The sequence below is a fragment of the Phyllobates terribilis genome, unplaced genomic scaffold (assembly GCF_046119375.1).
Source record: "Phyllobates terribilis strain yellow unplaced genomic scaffold, ASM4611937v1 Scaffold_12__6_contigs__length_324123572, whole genome shotgun sequence".
Taxonomy (NCBI): Eukaryota; Metazoa; Chordata; class Amphibia; order Anura; family Dendrobatidae; genus Phyllobates; species Phyllobates terribilis.
The window spans coordinates 306,623,061-306,638,432 of record NW_027362772.1 but is presented as its reverse complement, the minus strand read 5'-3'; the positions used below and the strand labels follow the sequence as shown (position 1 = coordinate 306,638,432).

Sequence of the window (15,372 nt, the reverse complement as noted above, 5' to 3'; positions counted from 1 at the left end):
TGGCACGGCCCGGTCCTGCTGCTCCAAGACAATGTTGGCACTGCCCAGTCCTGATGCTCCAGGACAATGTTGGCACGGCCTGGTCCTGCAGCTCCAGGACAATGTTGACACTGCCTGGTCCTGATGCTCCAGGACAATGTTGGCACAGCCCGGTCCTGCTGTTCCAGGGCAATGTTGGCACGGCCTGGTCCTGCTGCTCCAGGACAATGTTGGCGTGGCCCAGTCCTGCTGCTCCAGGACAATGTTGGCATGGCCCGGTCCTGCTGCTCCAGGACAATGTTGGCACTGCCCCGTCCTGCTGCTCCAGGACAATATTGGCACGGCCCGATCCTCCTGCTCCAGGACAATGTTGTCACGGCCCTGTCCTGCTGCTCTACAATGTTGGCACGGCCCACTCCTGCTGCTCCAGGACAATGTTGGCACTGATCAGTCCTGCTGCTTCAGGACAATGTTGGCACTGCCCGGTCCTGCCGCTCCAGGACAATGTTGACACGGCCCGGTCCTGCTGCTCCACAATGTTGGCACGGTCCGGTCCTGCTGCTCCAGGACAATGTTAACACGGTCTGGTCCTGCTGCTCCAGGACAATGTTGGCACTGCCTGGTCCTGCTGTTCCAGGACAATGTTGGCACAGCCCGGTCCTGCTGCTCCAAGATAATGTTGGCATGGCCCTGTCCTGCTGCTCCAGGACAAAGTTGGCAGGTCCGGTCCTGCTTCTCCAGGACAATGTTGGCACTGCCTGGTCCTGCTGTTCCAGGACAATGTTGACACGGTCCGGTCCTGCTGCTCCAGGACAATGTTGGCACGGCCCGGTCCTGCTGCTCCAGGACAATGTTGACACGGCCCGGTCCTGCTGCTCCAGGACAATGTTGACACGGTCCGGTCCTGCTGCTCCAGGACAATGTTGGCACGGCCCGGTCCTGCTGCTCCAGGATAATGTTGGCATGGCCCAGTCCTGCTGCTCCAGGACAAAGTTGACACGGTCTGGTCCTGCTGCTCCAGGACAATGTTGGCACTGCCTGGTCCTGCTGTTCCAGGACAATGTTGGCACAGCCCGGTCCTGCTGCTCCAGGATAATGTTGGCATGGCCCAGTCCTGCTGCTCCAGGACAAAGTTGGCAGGCCCGGTCCTGCAGCTCCAGGACAATGTTGGCACGGCCCGGGCTTAGTTTGACCTCCTTTTATCTCTGCATTTAATGACAAGGTAAAATCTTTCACTTGGTGCCAATAGGAGGTTTTCCTGCCGAGCTCGGCTGCACATGTGAGCGCACAGATGGGAGCGAGCGCCGGGCGACACATGGAAGCAATGAGCAGAGGTGAAGATTCGGATCTGTGATGTGCATCTGCCGCTCCGGGGCTTTGATCACGCTCTGATGGCTGTCAGTCCTGCCCGCTCCTTGGCGTCCATCGCAGCATCTTCATCTGAATTTATCGTTGTCTGTAAAGTAATTCTCCGATGAATGTGTGAACTGGGCCCTGGAGGGGGAGGAATATAAATTCTGCCAGGTAAAGTGTGACTCCAGAAGCTTCCATGAATTAAATATTGTTACCGGGGCGTTCATGTTCCCATTCTTCTGTTTGTCCTTCCACAACTCCATCCAACGCACAAGTCCCTGTCTGGGAGCGCACCAAGTGATATGTCCATCCTGAGCCTCCTGGTTCACTAAGACTGTGCAGTCACAACCATATGCTGGGTGACATGCACCAGCCATAACAGTAAAAGCACCGGCCTAATATTGCGCCTCTACCCTCTTTAACCCGTCAAGGTCCGGATCCCACATCCCTCTGCTCCGCACCAGATCCTGTGTGCTGCTCTTTGTGGACTTCATGGATCAGACTTGTTTTTCCAGCAGATCCCACAGATGATCGATCGGAAGACAAGTCATCACCTTGATCCTGATTAACCAATATCTGCTGAAAGAGGCGCCGCCTTTAGGGTTTCTGCTGCCATGCAGTGGGCACCTGGTCTGGATGCTTACCGGTCTTAAAGGGGTTTGTCAACAGCCGGACGACCCCTTCTTTGCTTCTATATAAGATAAAAGACGCTCACCTCCTGGACTGACGCTATTACTGCGATGTCTGCATTGTTGTGTCACTTCACCGTTGCACGTATAGCGCCAAAATCAAAGGAACGGCACCAGGTGAGAAGATATATATATATATATATATATATATATATATATATATATATATATACAGTGGGGAAAATAAGTATTTAGTCAGCCATCAATTGTGCAAGTTCTCCCACTTATAAAGATGAGGTCGGCCTGTAATTGACATCATAGGTCGACCTCGACTATGAGAGACAAAATGAGAAAACAAATCCTGAAAATCACATTGTCTGATTTGGAAAGAAATTTTTTTCAAATTTTGGTGGAAAATAAGTATTTGGTCAATTACAAAAGTTCATCTCAATACTTTGTTGTATATACTTTGTTGGCAATGACAGAGTTGAAACGTTTTCTGTAAGTCTTCACAAGGTTGGCACACACTGTTGCTGGTATGTTGGCCCATTCCTCCATGCAGATCTCCTCTAGAGCAGGGATGTTTTGAGGCTGTCGCTGGGCAACACGGACTTTCAACTCCCTCCAAAGGTTTTCTATAAGGTTTAGATGTGGAGACTGGCTAGGCCACTCCAGGACCTTGAAATGCTTCTTACGAAGCCACTCCTTCATGGCCCTGGCGGTGTGCTTGGGATCATTGTCATGCTGAAAGACCCAGCCACGTTTCATCTTCAAAGCCCTTGCTGATGGAAGGAGGTTTGCACTCAAAATCTCACGATACATGGCCCCATGCATTCTTTCATGTACATGGATCAGTCGTCCTGGTCCCTTGGCAGAGAAACAGCCCCAAAGCATGATGTTGCCACCCCCATGCTTCACAGTATGTATGGTGTTCTTTTGCTTGTTTGGAATTGACCAAATACTTATTTTCCACCTATGATGTCAATTACAGGCCTCTGTCATCTTTTTAAATGGGGGAACTTGCACAATTGGTGGCTGACTAAATACTTTTTATTTTTAGTATATACAGTGGGGAAAATAAGTATTTGATACACTTCCAATTTTGCACGTTTTCCCACTTACAAAGAATGGAGATGTCTGTAATTTTTATCGTAGGTCACTTCACCTGTGAGAGACAGAACCTAAGAATAAATCCAGAGAATCACATTGTATGATTTTTACATAATTAATTTGCATTTTATTATATGAAATAAGTATTTGATACAATAGAAAAACAGAACTTAATATTTGGTCCAGAAACCTTTGTTTGCAATTACAGAGGTCAGACGTTTCCTGTAGTTCTTGACCAGGTTTGCACAAACTGCAGCAGGGATTTTGGCCCCCTCCTCCATACAGATGTTCTCCAGATCTTTCAGGTTTCGGGGCTGTCACTGGGTAACATTGAGTTTCAGCTCCATCCAATGATTTTCTATTGAGTTCAGGTCTGGAGACTGGCTAGGCCACTCCAGGACCTTTAGTGTGTAACATCCCTGGTGGCAAGCTGGCATGGCTTACCATCTCCCACCATGCAAGACCGCCAACTTACCTACCAGTCCAGGCTGTGCACTATGCTCCTCTACTTGCTATATGCATGTCTCTTCTCTGCTGGCTTAGGGTGGCGGCGCTGGAACTTCCTGATTCTTAAAGTTACAGTGTGCGCAGTCCTAATGCGTCCCCAACCTATTGCTGTGAGTCACTGGATATTTAAACCTCCTCCACCCAGTAGGAGGTACCTGAGCAATACTTTCTTACAGTGTGTTCTGTGCAACTGTGAGTTGCCAGGTCCTGTCCTGAATCTTGCCTGTTTTCGCCACCCTGGGGGCTGCATACCCTGGCCCGTTACCTGTATCTGTGACTTCTAGTCTACTCCTGTCACCCTGGGGGCTGAATGCCCAAGTTCGTTTCTGTATCTCATTCCTGTGTCAGTTCCTGTCTGAACTGTGTCCTAGCCCGTTACCTGTTTGTCTCTATGTCCGATCCTTCCCTTTTCCTGCAGTGTCTGAACCAGTACCTGACTCCTACTCATTGTCTCTGTACCTCTGTTTGTGAGTTTTGTGTCCACTCACTACTTCATTGCAAGTACCTTGTGTGTATCTGGTTCTGCTTGTCCCTTTTCCCTGCCTCCATATCTACCTCCTGTGTTCTAGCTATCTTCCTGTGTTTCCCTGTCACTGTCTGTTCCATGTGAACAGAGTCCTGTCTGTCCGCTCCTGCCGCACTGCTCTGCTCCGCTTCCCATCTGCACCTGCTGCTCTGCTCTGCCCTGCTCCGCTTCCCCTCTGCACCTGCGTCTCTGCTCTGCCCTGCTCCTCTTCCCCTCCGCAGCTGCGGCTCAGCTCTGCTCTGCCCTGCTCCGCTTCCCCTCTGCACATGCGGCCCTGTCACTGTCTGTTCCATGTGAACAGAGTCCTGTCTGTCCGCTTCTGCCGCACTGCTCTGCTCCGCTTCCCATCTGCACCTGCTGCTCTGCTCTGCCCTGCTCCGCTTCCCCTCTGCACCTGCGTCTCTGCTCTGCCCTGCTCCGCTTCCCCTTCGCACCTGCGGCTCAGCTCTGCTCTGCCCTGCTCTGCTTCCCCTCTGCACATGCGGCTCTGCTCTGCCCTGCTCTGCTTCCCCTCCACACCTGTGGCTCTGCTCTGCCCTGCTCTACTTCCCCCTCCGCACCTGCGGCTCTGCTCTGCCGTGCTCCGCTTCCCCTCCCCACCTGCGGCTCTGCTCTGCCGTGCTCCGCTTCCCCTCCGCACCTGCGGCTCTGCTCTGCCCTGCTCCGCTTCCCCTCTGCACCTTTGGCTCTGGTCTGCCCTGCTCAGCTTCCCGTCCGCATCTGCAGCTCTGTTCCTGTATCCCAGTCCCTGTACTGGTCCCTATCCAGCCTGTTTACCTACCTGCCAGTACCCACCTGTCTGTATACCAGCTGTGCCTGCCAGCACCCTACTATCTGCATACCAGCCAAACCTGCCCGTTCCTGCAATCCCTGGTGTGGGTCAACAGCTGTGTGACCGGGGTCTGACCTGGAGTAGCACCTGGGCCATCTCCCACGTCCCTCCTCAGACCACGGAGTCGATTAAGCCGCCGTGCGTCCGTGGTCGGATCTGACAAGGCCCCTAGTCACTCCCCTCCAGGCACTCCTCGGTTCGTGGCCCAGTGGGACCTCTAACCACGCTCACGCCAAACAGTCCGGGCGTGAGCGTAACATAGTGCTTCTTACGGAGCCACTCCTTAGATGCCTTGGCTGTATGTTTTGGGTCATTGTCATGCTGGAAGACCCAGCAATGACCCATCTTCAATGCCCTTACTGAGGGAAGGTCTTTGTTATTATTATTTATTATTATAGAGCCATTCATTCCATGGCGCTTTACATGTGACAGGGATATACATAGCACAAACAATTACAATAAATTTTGAACAATACAATTCGGCAACTGGTACAGGAGGAGCGAGGGCCCTGCCCGTGAGGGCTCACAGTCTACAAGGGAAGGGTGAGGATAACAGTAGGTGAGGGTAGAGCTGGTCGTGCAGCGGTATGGTGGAGTGGTGGTTACTGCAGGTTGGAGGCTTGTCGGAAGAGGTGGGTCTTCAGGTTCCTTTTGAAGGTTTCCACGGTAGGCGAGAGTCTATTATGTTGGGGTAGAGAGTTCCAGAGTAGGGGGATGCACAGGAAAAATCTTGTGGGAAGAGGAGATAAGAGGGGAGTAGAGCAGGAGATCTTGTGAGGATCGGAGGTTACGTGCAGGTAAGTACCGGGAGACTAGGTCACAGATGTATGGAGGAGACAGGTTGTGAATGGCTTTGTGTGCCATGGTTAGGGTTTTGAACTGGAGTCTCTGGGCAATGGGGAGCCAGTGAAGAGATTGACAGAGGGGAGAGTCCGGGGAATAGAGGGGGGACAGGTGGATTATTGGGCAGCAGTGTTTAGGATAGATTGGAGGGGTGCGAGAGTGTTAGAGGGGAGGCCACAGAGCAGGAGGTTGCAGTAGTCAAGGCGGGAGATGATGAGGGCATGCACTAGTGTTTTTGCAGATTCGTGGTTGAGGAATGTGCAGATCCGGGAGATATTTTTGAGTTGGAGTCGGCAGGAAGTGGAAAGGGCTTGGATATGTGGTATGAAGGAGAGATCAGAGTCCAGGGTTACCCCAAGGCAGCAAACTTGAGGGATGGGGGAGAGAGGACAGTCATTGACTATGATGGATAGGTCAGATGGGGGGGCTGAGTGAGATGGGGGAAAGATGATGAATTCAGTTTTGTCCATGTTAAGTTTTAGAAATATGTCAGAGAAGAAGGATGAAATAGCGAACAGATTGTTGGGACATTGTGGGATTTAGGTTGTTGCCCAAAATCTCGCGATACATGACCCCATCCATCCTCCCTTCAATACAGTGCAGTCGTCCTTTCCCTTTTGCAGAAAAGCATCCTTAAAGTATGATGTTTCTCCCACCATGCTTCACGGTTGTGATGGTGTTCTTGGGGTTGTACTCATCCTTCTTCTTCCTCCAAACACGGCGAGTGGAGTTGATACGAAGTAGTTCTATTTTAGTCTTATCTGACCACATGACCTTCTCCCATACCTCTGCAGGATTTTAATCCATGACGGCATAGTGTGTTACTAACTGTAATGTTTGAGACTGTGGTCCCAGCTCTCTTCAGGTCAGTGGCCAGGCCCTCTCCCATGTAGTTCTGGGCTGATTCCTGACCTTTCTCAGAATCATCCTCACCCCACGAGGCGAGATCTTGCATGGAGCCCCAGAGCGAGGAAGATTGACAGTCATCTTATGTTTCTTCCATTTTCTAATAATTGTGCCAACAGTTGTTGCCTTCACACCAAGCTGTTTGCCTGTTGTCCAGTAGCTCATCCCAGCCTTGTGCAGGGCTTCATTTTTGTCCATGGTGTCCTTAGACAGCTCTTTGGTCCTGGCCATGGTGGACTGTGTGTGATCTGATGTGTACGGGGGGCTTGACTTTGTAATAGGATTTTGAAATGATCCGTATCAGACCGGACATGACGCGGATTTCAGCGCGGATTCTGCCCCGTAATCCGGATCAAATAACAATCTGCATCCGGTGCATGTGAATAAGGATTCTGCAGCTCCGCAAACCTCTGTACAGACTAAATAACGCCACGAAAATAGACGTCTACGCACGGAAAGGCAATGAGGCACGTCCTGGATCATGTGATAATTGCAAATCTGGCATGTGTACACACACTCTTAGGGGGCTGAGGCTTATTATACTTTTTTTTGGGGGAGGGGGGTGGGTGCAAATACTAACTTATGTTATTTTGCAATTTCGGATTTATTGTTCCGTCCAGTAATAAATTTGCATTGTGGCTCCAACGTTCACATTGAGAAATAATCAGCAGCGGCAAAAGAAGAAAAAAAAAAGTTGCCGGTGAGGAGGGGGTCAACTTTCCATCCGAAACACATGTTTTTTTGTGACTATTCCTGTTATCTTGGCTATTTCCTGCGTGTTTGTTGCTGGGGCGCCGCGCTCATCGAGGATGGGCTGTTTACTAGGCCTCTGCTCCATCCATGTGTTGTCAATTTCCAAAATAAAAAAAAAATATTATTATTTTTTTTTTTTGCAATTTTTTTTTTATAGAACAAACCGAGACAAGAACCTTCCCTTCCGCCCTCGTCCTCTCTCTCTAAGTCTTCGTTTCAAAGCAATTTCTGGCTCTCGTTCCCCCTTTAGAGAAAGTTTCCTTGGCTGCTAAGCAAAAGTTGCTGGGCAGAAAGCCACAGCGGAGAGGGGCTGAGCTCTGGAGGAAGAGACGGCTGCGGCATCTGCTGCTGAGACCGCCGTTAGTCGGACGAGGCTTCGACACGAGACCCTTCAGGGCGGCGAGGAGGTAAGTGACGCACCTTAGCAATCATTCGCTAATTAACCATCCGGCGTCGCTGGTAACCTTATTGCACCGTTCCATCTACTGTACACATAAAGATACTCTGTGCTTAACTGTATAGATGTAGCAGAGTTGGGGGCGCGTGCAGTAGGGTTACCTGCAGTCCTATGCAAAAAACTTTGTGATATCACCATGCATTGTGCTGAATGACAAACTCAGCTGTGCAATCCAGCACTGCTACATCTGCTCATGCCAGCTGCATGCAACAAACTCCGCTCTACACCGTCCTACCATAGTATAGGATATTTGTCCTGACACTTTGCTAAACGATAATGATAAACTACGGATCCATTTGCTCCAATACAAACCTAGCTCTGCTTCATACGTTCATGTTTTTGCACTATGTCGTTGTGTTAGCTGTACAGGTAAAGATGGGACAGGTTGGGAGTAATGAGAAAAAAAAAAGAACAAAATGACATAAACAGTCCCGCTGTCAGCCGTGGGAATTATGTAGGTGCAGCAGAGCTGGGTTTGTCATTTTGCACAATTCATTTTTGATAGCAAGGTGCTTTTGCACAGGACTGAAAAAAGTTTCACTATGTAAACGTCTCTTTTTCTATCCACTTGGTTTGATACCTCGTTCAGCTCTGCTGCATCTGTACAGTAGTGAGCGATTGCAGCAATATGCACTGTGACAGTGTATCTGATGGCCGGGTCTTTTTTTTTTTCGCTGGTGGCTGGGGCAGGAGGGGTTAATCGCGGCCGCGCGCAGACACGGTTTCCAAGTCTCGCAGGCCGGAGTGTATGTTTACGGAGATCGCTTGGATTTCAGCCTCTAACTGTTAACCACAAAATTGCTTTATTTGTTTCCTTTAACAGTTTTAAAGTAAATTCACATTATATCGGGAAGATCCCGTGTTCGCAGCGCCAGATGTGAGCGCGGCGGCGGCGGCAGCACGCGGGGAACACACACGGTTCACTGCAATAATAAGTGCTGGGACTGCAAAGAGGCTAAAAGCTTTGGGAAAAAAAAGACACCCAGCTTTCCTAAAGTACTGAATAACAAAGGGGAGTAACTGAGCGGGGGAAAGGTGTCAAAGAAAGTGGGGTGAATACCTTAATATTGGCCATTTTATTTCACCCAAGTTTACAAAAACTTTTGTTTTTGTAAACATTTTTAAACTTTTTTTTTTTAGTTGATCGTTAGTGATTTTGCTTCAGACGTAACATTGGACCTATCAGAGGCTCAGTGCTGCCATCTTTAAAGTATTGTACCCCAGAAGGATAGGTGCGAGTAGGTACATTCACCTGACCAAGCCAATGAAAAGATTATCACAGCAGATGGAGGTGAATTTCAGTTTTTATTAATAGTTACAACTGCTCACATTAGAAGTGTGAGGTATAATACCAGTAGTAGTGATACTATAATGTGGGCACCAGTCAGACCCTATAAATACTGATCCCCCTGAATGTTATTTTTCTGCTTGAATCTTAGGCTTCTTTACATCCTTTTCAAAATATTTGTCATTCTTCCATCCTTCTTGTTATATCTAATCTTTTTCCCCTTTCTATTCCCCTTGACCCTAAAAAAATATTTATATGATGCATCCATTTTCCAAAACATTCTGTACTTCTAATCCAATACCTCAATAAGTTTTGGCTTAGGATGGGGTAGAAGTTGCCCCCATTTCCATTCCCTTAAATTGAAAATAAAATCAATCCTGTTCCTTAAACATAATAAGTTTCATAGATATGAGACAGATGGGTAGATAGATGTGAGATACAAACATATGAAACAAATAAGTAAAAACCCAATGTGTATTTGAAGACATTGTGTACTCTCTTTTTAGGTATAATATATATATATATTTGTTTATCTTCTATGTATCTTGAATGCATCTATCTAAATATTTAGTTTAGATCTCCCCTCTGCTTTATCTATCTATCTATCTATCTATCTATCTATCTATCTATCCATATATCTTGTGCCTGCATTTATATATGCAATAATTAGAGTTGTACAGTTAATGTGACTCAATATTAATAGTTATTACTAATATCATGGGAAATGCCACAAATAATACCAGTATCAGTGATCCTCTGACATGGGCTCCAATCAGACCCTATACATGCAGCTTCTCTTGAATGATGAGTTTCTATTTTGATCTTTGACTTTTCAACGTTTACTGCATGATTTTTGTCATTGTTTTTATCAATCTTGTTGCTACTCATCCTCTTCCACTTGATCCTGACTAAAAATTCAATCTACATGTCATATTCATAAGATGTTCTAACAGAGTCTTATGATGGGGTAGATGTTGCTCCCATTGTTGTTCCCAAAAATGTAATATAAAATTAATCCTTACATGTATATAGATCGATATGAGATAGATATTCAATGTTTTTCTATCTCATATATATCTACTTATCTAGAACATATAAATTGTTTCATCTATCTATCTATCTATCTATCTATCTAGTGCCTAAATCTGTATTTGCAATAGTAAGAGTTTGTACAGTTAATGGATCTGACTCAGTGTGAATAGTTCTAACAAAATGTATTACAAATGCCACAAGTAATACTAGTTGTGATATTACAATGTAGCTATGTTTTTAGTCATTGCCACTAACTATCTTTTTGCTGCTTACCCTCTTCCCTTTGACCCTACCTAAGAATGATATCTATATGTCATATCCATAGGATTTAACAACAGAGTCTTATGATGGCATTACTTTTTCTTTCCCATTGAATTAAAAGTAAAATTAATCCTTATACATAAAATATCAATGATTATGAGATACATATTGGATATCTATCTCATATATTTCTATCTCTCTCATTGTTTAGAAATAAAAAAAATAAAAGGGACAGTTTTCCATACAAAGATGGGTACAAAGCCACTAAGGTTATCACCAAAAGCCGTTTCCTTATAGAAAACTCCATAAAATGAGGGCAGCACACCAAAGTCAGATGTTGAAAAAAATGGATTTTAATTAGCCCAGCATGGACTAATTAAAATCCAACTTTTCATCTTTTGGGTTTGGTGTGCTGCCCCATTTTGGAGTTCTCTCGTTATTTATGTTTCTCCGTATTCTCTAACGTACCTTTATTTGTATATTTATTAATCCGTGTTGTACAGGTCCTGGATATGACTCTTGTTACTGAATATTAATAGTTATTACTAAGATTATTAGAAATGCCACCAGTAATACCAGTAGAAGTGTATTGATACTATCATGAGGCATCCCATCACATCCAATAAATACAACTCCTCAATGTTCAGTTTTTGCTTGGATCTTTGACTTTTCAATGTCATTTTTATAAATTTTGTCATTGTCTTCATCTATCTTGTTGCTGCTCATCCTCTTACCGCTGACCTTGCATAAAATTGAATTTACATGACACAGATATAAGATTTCCCAAGAGAGTATTATAATGGGGTAGATGTTGCTCCCATTGCAGTTCCCTTAAATTGAAAGTAAATGTAATCCTTATAGATAAAAAAGATAAACATCTAATAACTATATAATTCTATCTCTCTATCTATCTTGCATCTGTTGTTTCAGTAATCAGGTTTGTACAATCTCTGGATGTGGAAGGTTTCCTATTTCCTTTACACTACAGTAATTGTAATGTCTATGATTTAGGACAGGCCAGTTTTGCTGCATTTATACATATATAGGTTTGGGGTTGTAGATTTTTCCTAGTAATATTTCATGGTTCTCTCTGGAATATTTGTCTTACATCCTGTACATGAATATAATAATGTAGGAGCTGTCAGTGGCATACACTGAATGTACCTGGCGTCCTTCAGGTTCAGTCTCTTTATGGGACTGTAGTTTCTATATCCTAACAGAAAGTTCTGAATATGTAAAATGACTCTCGGGTCCTCAGTTCACCCCGACATGGCTCCTACTGATAAAATAAATAATGTCAGACAGGAAAATCTGATTTTTCTAAAGAGTTTGGATAAATTAGATGTCCTTCGTTCCTGAGCATATATTATCTTATTGCATTGGATTTGCACAACTCCTATTAATAAAAACCATCAGAGCTAAATACAGTCACCCCATTCATATAGAATAATCACAAAGATATGAGAAATTAACATCGATAAGTGACAGATAACAGATATGATGAAAATACATAGAATGTATTAGATAAATAGAAGATATGCAATTTATCATTGGATGGATACATAGAGAGAAAGATATTGGATAGATTAAGTAGTCAGATATCAGATATTGGATGGATAGTAGAGTCGAGCAAAAAAAATTCTTAGGACCATGGTCTAGCCAACAACCATCTTGGTTGTCTTTGAGTGCCGGAATAAAGCCCTACGAAGCTCCTCCTACCTGGCGACATCTCCAGCGCCTCTGCTGGAGTAGGTCCAACATGACATCATCACAGTGGCGTGACGCGCGCCTGACATCACACTGAGCCTACCAATCAGAAGAGGCGCTGGTGATGCCGGCAAGAAGGAGGTGGCTCGCAGGGCTCTGTTCCGGTGGCCACAGACGCCTGGACCAGGGTCTTGAGACTTTTTTCTGCTCTCCTCTAATGGGTAGATTAGTTGGATATTGGACGGATGTAGCTGGATGTTAGATAAACGGATGATCCGACATTGGTTTTCTCAGCTACATTGTATTTTGTGACTTTTCATCCGTTGAACGTTCCGCACAGACCCGTGGTCCATATACCTTGGCTTGCGTTGTATTCTAGAGCTCTGCTCTTCTCTCATGTTACACTCAGTCATACATTGCCAGGATTTAACCCTTCGTCATAAATGGAGAGTTCATGAATTACACAACATATAAAGCAGTAATTGGGCAGAAAAGCGCTGCGGCCGTTATCCCGAGCCTGGGAGACATTAACATCCATCATTTCCTGCATTTTCCTCTCTTCTCATAGATGGTTTCTGGCGATTAGGTCACTGCTTTTGCTAAACAAATTCTCATGGCTCGATAATTATTCCTCCGAAATCCACTGGATCTTATTCTTTGTAGGTAAAAATAAACTTAAATAGGAAATATATATCCTTAAATCATCCTCTTCCAAAAAGTTTTGAGATTGTTTAATTTGTTCTAGGAAGTTTGGCTGACAACCACAATGGCTTCCATTATAGATCCCATGGGAGTTGTGATACAGATACTTAGAGTTCTTCATGGTTGAATCTGCAAGTATATATAGGGAGAAATATCACAGTATTATTATGTTGGAGATTTTCTGTCCAGAAGTCTGTAAAAAGTGAGTGGCAACCATTATTAAAGCTACTAACTACTACTAATTACTAAAGCAACGCCTGATAAACCAAACAACTACAGAGTAAAAACTTTTGTCAGCCCCCGTCCCCCCAAATTCATCACAAAATGTAACAGATTTGCCTGGAGCAATATCAGTTCTACATGTAATGTATCAGAACGAATGACTTTGGCGCTGATCTGGTGATATTTGTGTCTTTACTGTTATGGCTCACCGTTAAATTGAGATGAAATGAAAGTGTTGAGAGTTTATTTCTATCAACTAACAAAATGCAGAGTGAATAAACAAAAGAGAAATCGAAATACTATCAGTATCTGGTGGCCCGCCATCTCCTCCATCATCAGTATCTGGTGACCGCCCGCCATCTCCTCCATCATCAGTATCTGGTGACCGCCCGCCATCTCCTCCATCATCAGTATCTGGTGACCGCCCGCCATCTCCTCCATCATCAGTATCTGGTGACCGCCCGCCATCTCCTCCATCATCAGTATCTGGTGGCCCGCCATCTCCTCCATCATCAGTATCTAGTGACCGGCCATCTCCTCCATCATCAGTATCTGGTGACCGGTCGTCGCCTACATCATCAGTATCTGGTGACTCCCTGTCGCCTCCATCATCAGTATCTGTTGACCGCCTGTCGCCTCCATCATCAGTATCTGGTGACCGCCCGTCGCCTCCATCATCAGTATCTGGTGATCACCCCCTGCCTCCATTATCAGTATCTGGTGACCGCCCGTCGCTTTTATCTTCAGTATCTAGTGACCGCCTGTCGCCTCCATCATCAGTATCTGGTGACCCCCTGTCGCCTCCATCATCAGTATCTGGTGACCGCCTGTCGCCTCCATCATCAGTATCTGGTGACCCCCTGTCGCCTCCATCATCAGTATCTGGTGACCGCCATCTCCTCCATCATCAGTATCTGGTGGCCCGCCATCTCCTCCATCATCAGTATCTAGTGACCGCCCGCCATCTCCTCCATCATCAGTATCTGGTGACCGGCCATCTCCTCCATCGTTCAGTATCTGGTGACCGCCCGTCGCCTCCATCATCAGTATCTGGTGACCAGCCATCTCCTCCATCATCAGTATCTAGTGACCGGCCATCGCCTCCATCATCAGTATCTGGTGACCGGCCGTCTCCTCCATCATCAGTATCTAGTGACCGGCCGTCTCCTCGATCATCAGTATCTAGTGACCGCCTGTCGCCTCCATCATCAGTATCTGGTGATCACCCCCTGCCTCCATTATCAGTATCTGGTGACCGGACATCTCCTCCATCATCAGTATCTGGTGACCGGTCATCGCCTCCATCATCAGTATCTGGTGACTCCCTGTCGCCTCCATCATCAGTATCTGGTGACCCCCTGTCGCCTCCATCATCAGTATCTGGTGACCGCCTGTCGCCTCCATCATCAGTATCTGGTGACCCCCTGTCGCCTCCATCATCAGTATCTGGTGACCGCCATCTCCTCCATCATCAGTATCTGGTGGCCCGCCATCTCCTCCATCATCAGTATCTAGTGACCGCCCGCCATCTCCTCCATCATCAGTATCTGGTGACCGGCCATCTCCTCCATCGTTCAGTATCTGGTGACCGCCCGTCGCCTCCATCATCAGTATCTGGTGACCAGCCATCTCCTCCATCATCAGTATCTAGTGACCGGCCATCGCCTCCATCATCAGTATCTGGTGACCGGCCGTCTCCTCCATCATCAGTATCTAGTGACCGGCCGTCTCCTCGATCATCAGTATCTAGTGACCGCCTGTCGCCTCCATCATCAGTATCTGGTGATCACCCCCTGCCTCCATTATCAGTATCTGGTGACCGGACATCTCCTCCATCATCAGTATCTGGTGACCGGTCATCGCCTCCATCATCAGTATCTGGTGACTCCCTGTCGCCTCCATCATCAGTATCTGTTGACCGCCTGTCGCCTCTGTGACACCCCAGGGGTCTGGTTGTCACAGTGATAGAGATATTACGTCTGAGAGCAGGTGGGAGGTCCTTTGGTCAGGGATCCTGTGCATGCCACACCTCCTGCCCAGCCTTGGGAGGGGAAGAACTTCCCCTGTATAAACCCGGGGCTGAGGCAGGGTTAGTGAGTCCAGGAAGAGTAGAGACAAGAGCAGCATAGGAAACAGCAGAGTTACAAGGAGTCAGGGGCTGGCAGCTAAAGAGCTCGCCCTGACTAAGAAGATTCTTTACCGGACCCGGAGTCCGAGGCTGTGGGGACTAACTTCTACCCAGCAGCAGAATCCGTCAGGCAGGGG

At 46.6% G+C, this 15,372-nt stretch overlaps 1 protein-coding gene across 4 annotated transcripts in view; it reads left to right on the top strand.

The window, feature by feature from the left end:
- Positions 1-7,682: 7,682 nt before the first annotated feature.
- CDON (cell adhesion associated, oncogene regulated) overlaps positions 7,683-15,372 on the top strand; it is a 150,967-nt gene continuing 143,277 nt past the window's right edge. For 3 of the 4 annotated variants that reach the window (XM_073657338.1, XM_073657337.1, XM_073657336.1), the window contains exon 1: positions 7,684-7,845. The gene's annotated coding sequence lies outside the window, so the exon portion shown is untranslated. Of the gene's footprint in view, positions 7,846-15,372 lie in introns of all 4 variants that reach the window. The other variant, XM_073657340.1, reaches the window with a different exon arrangement.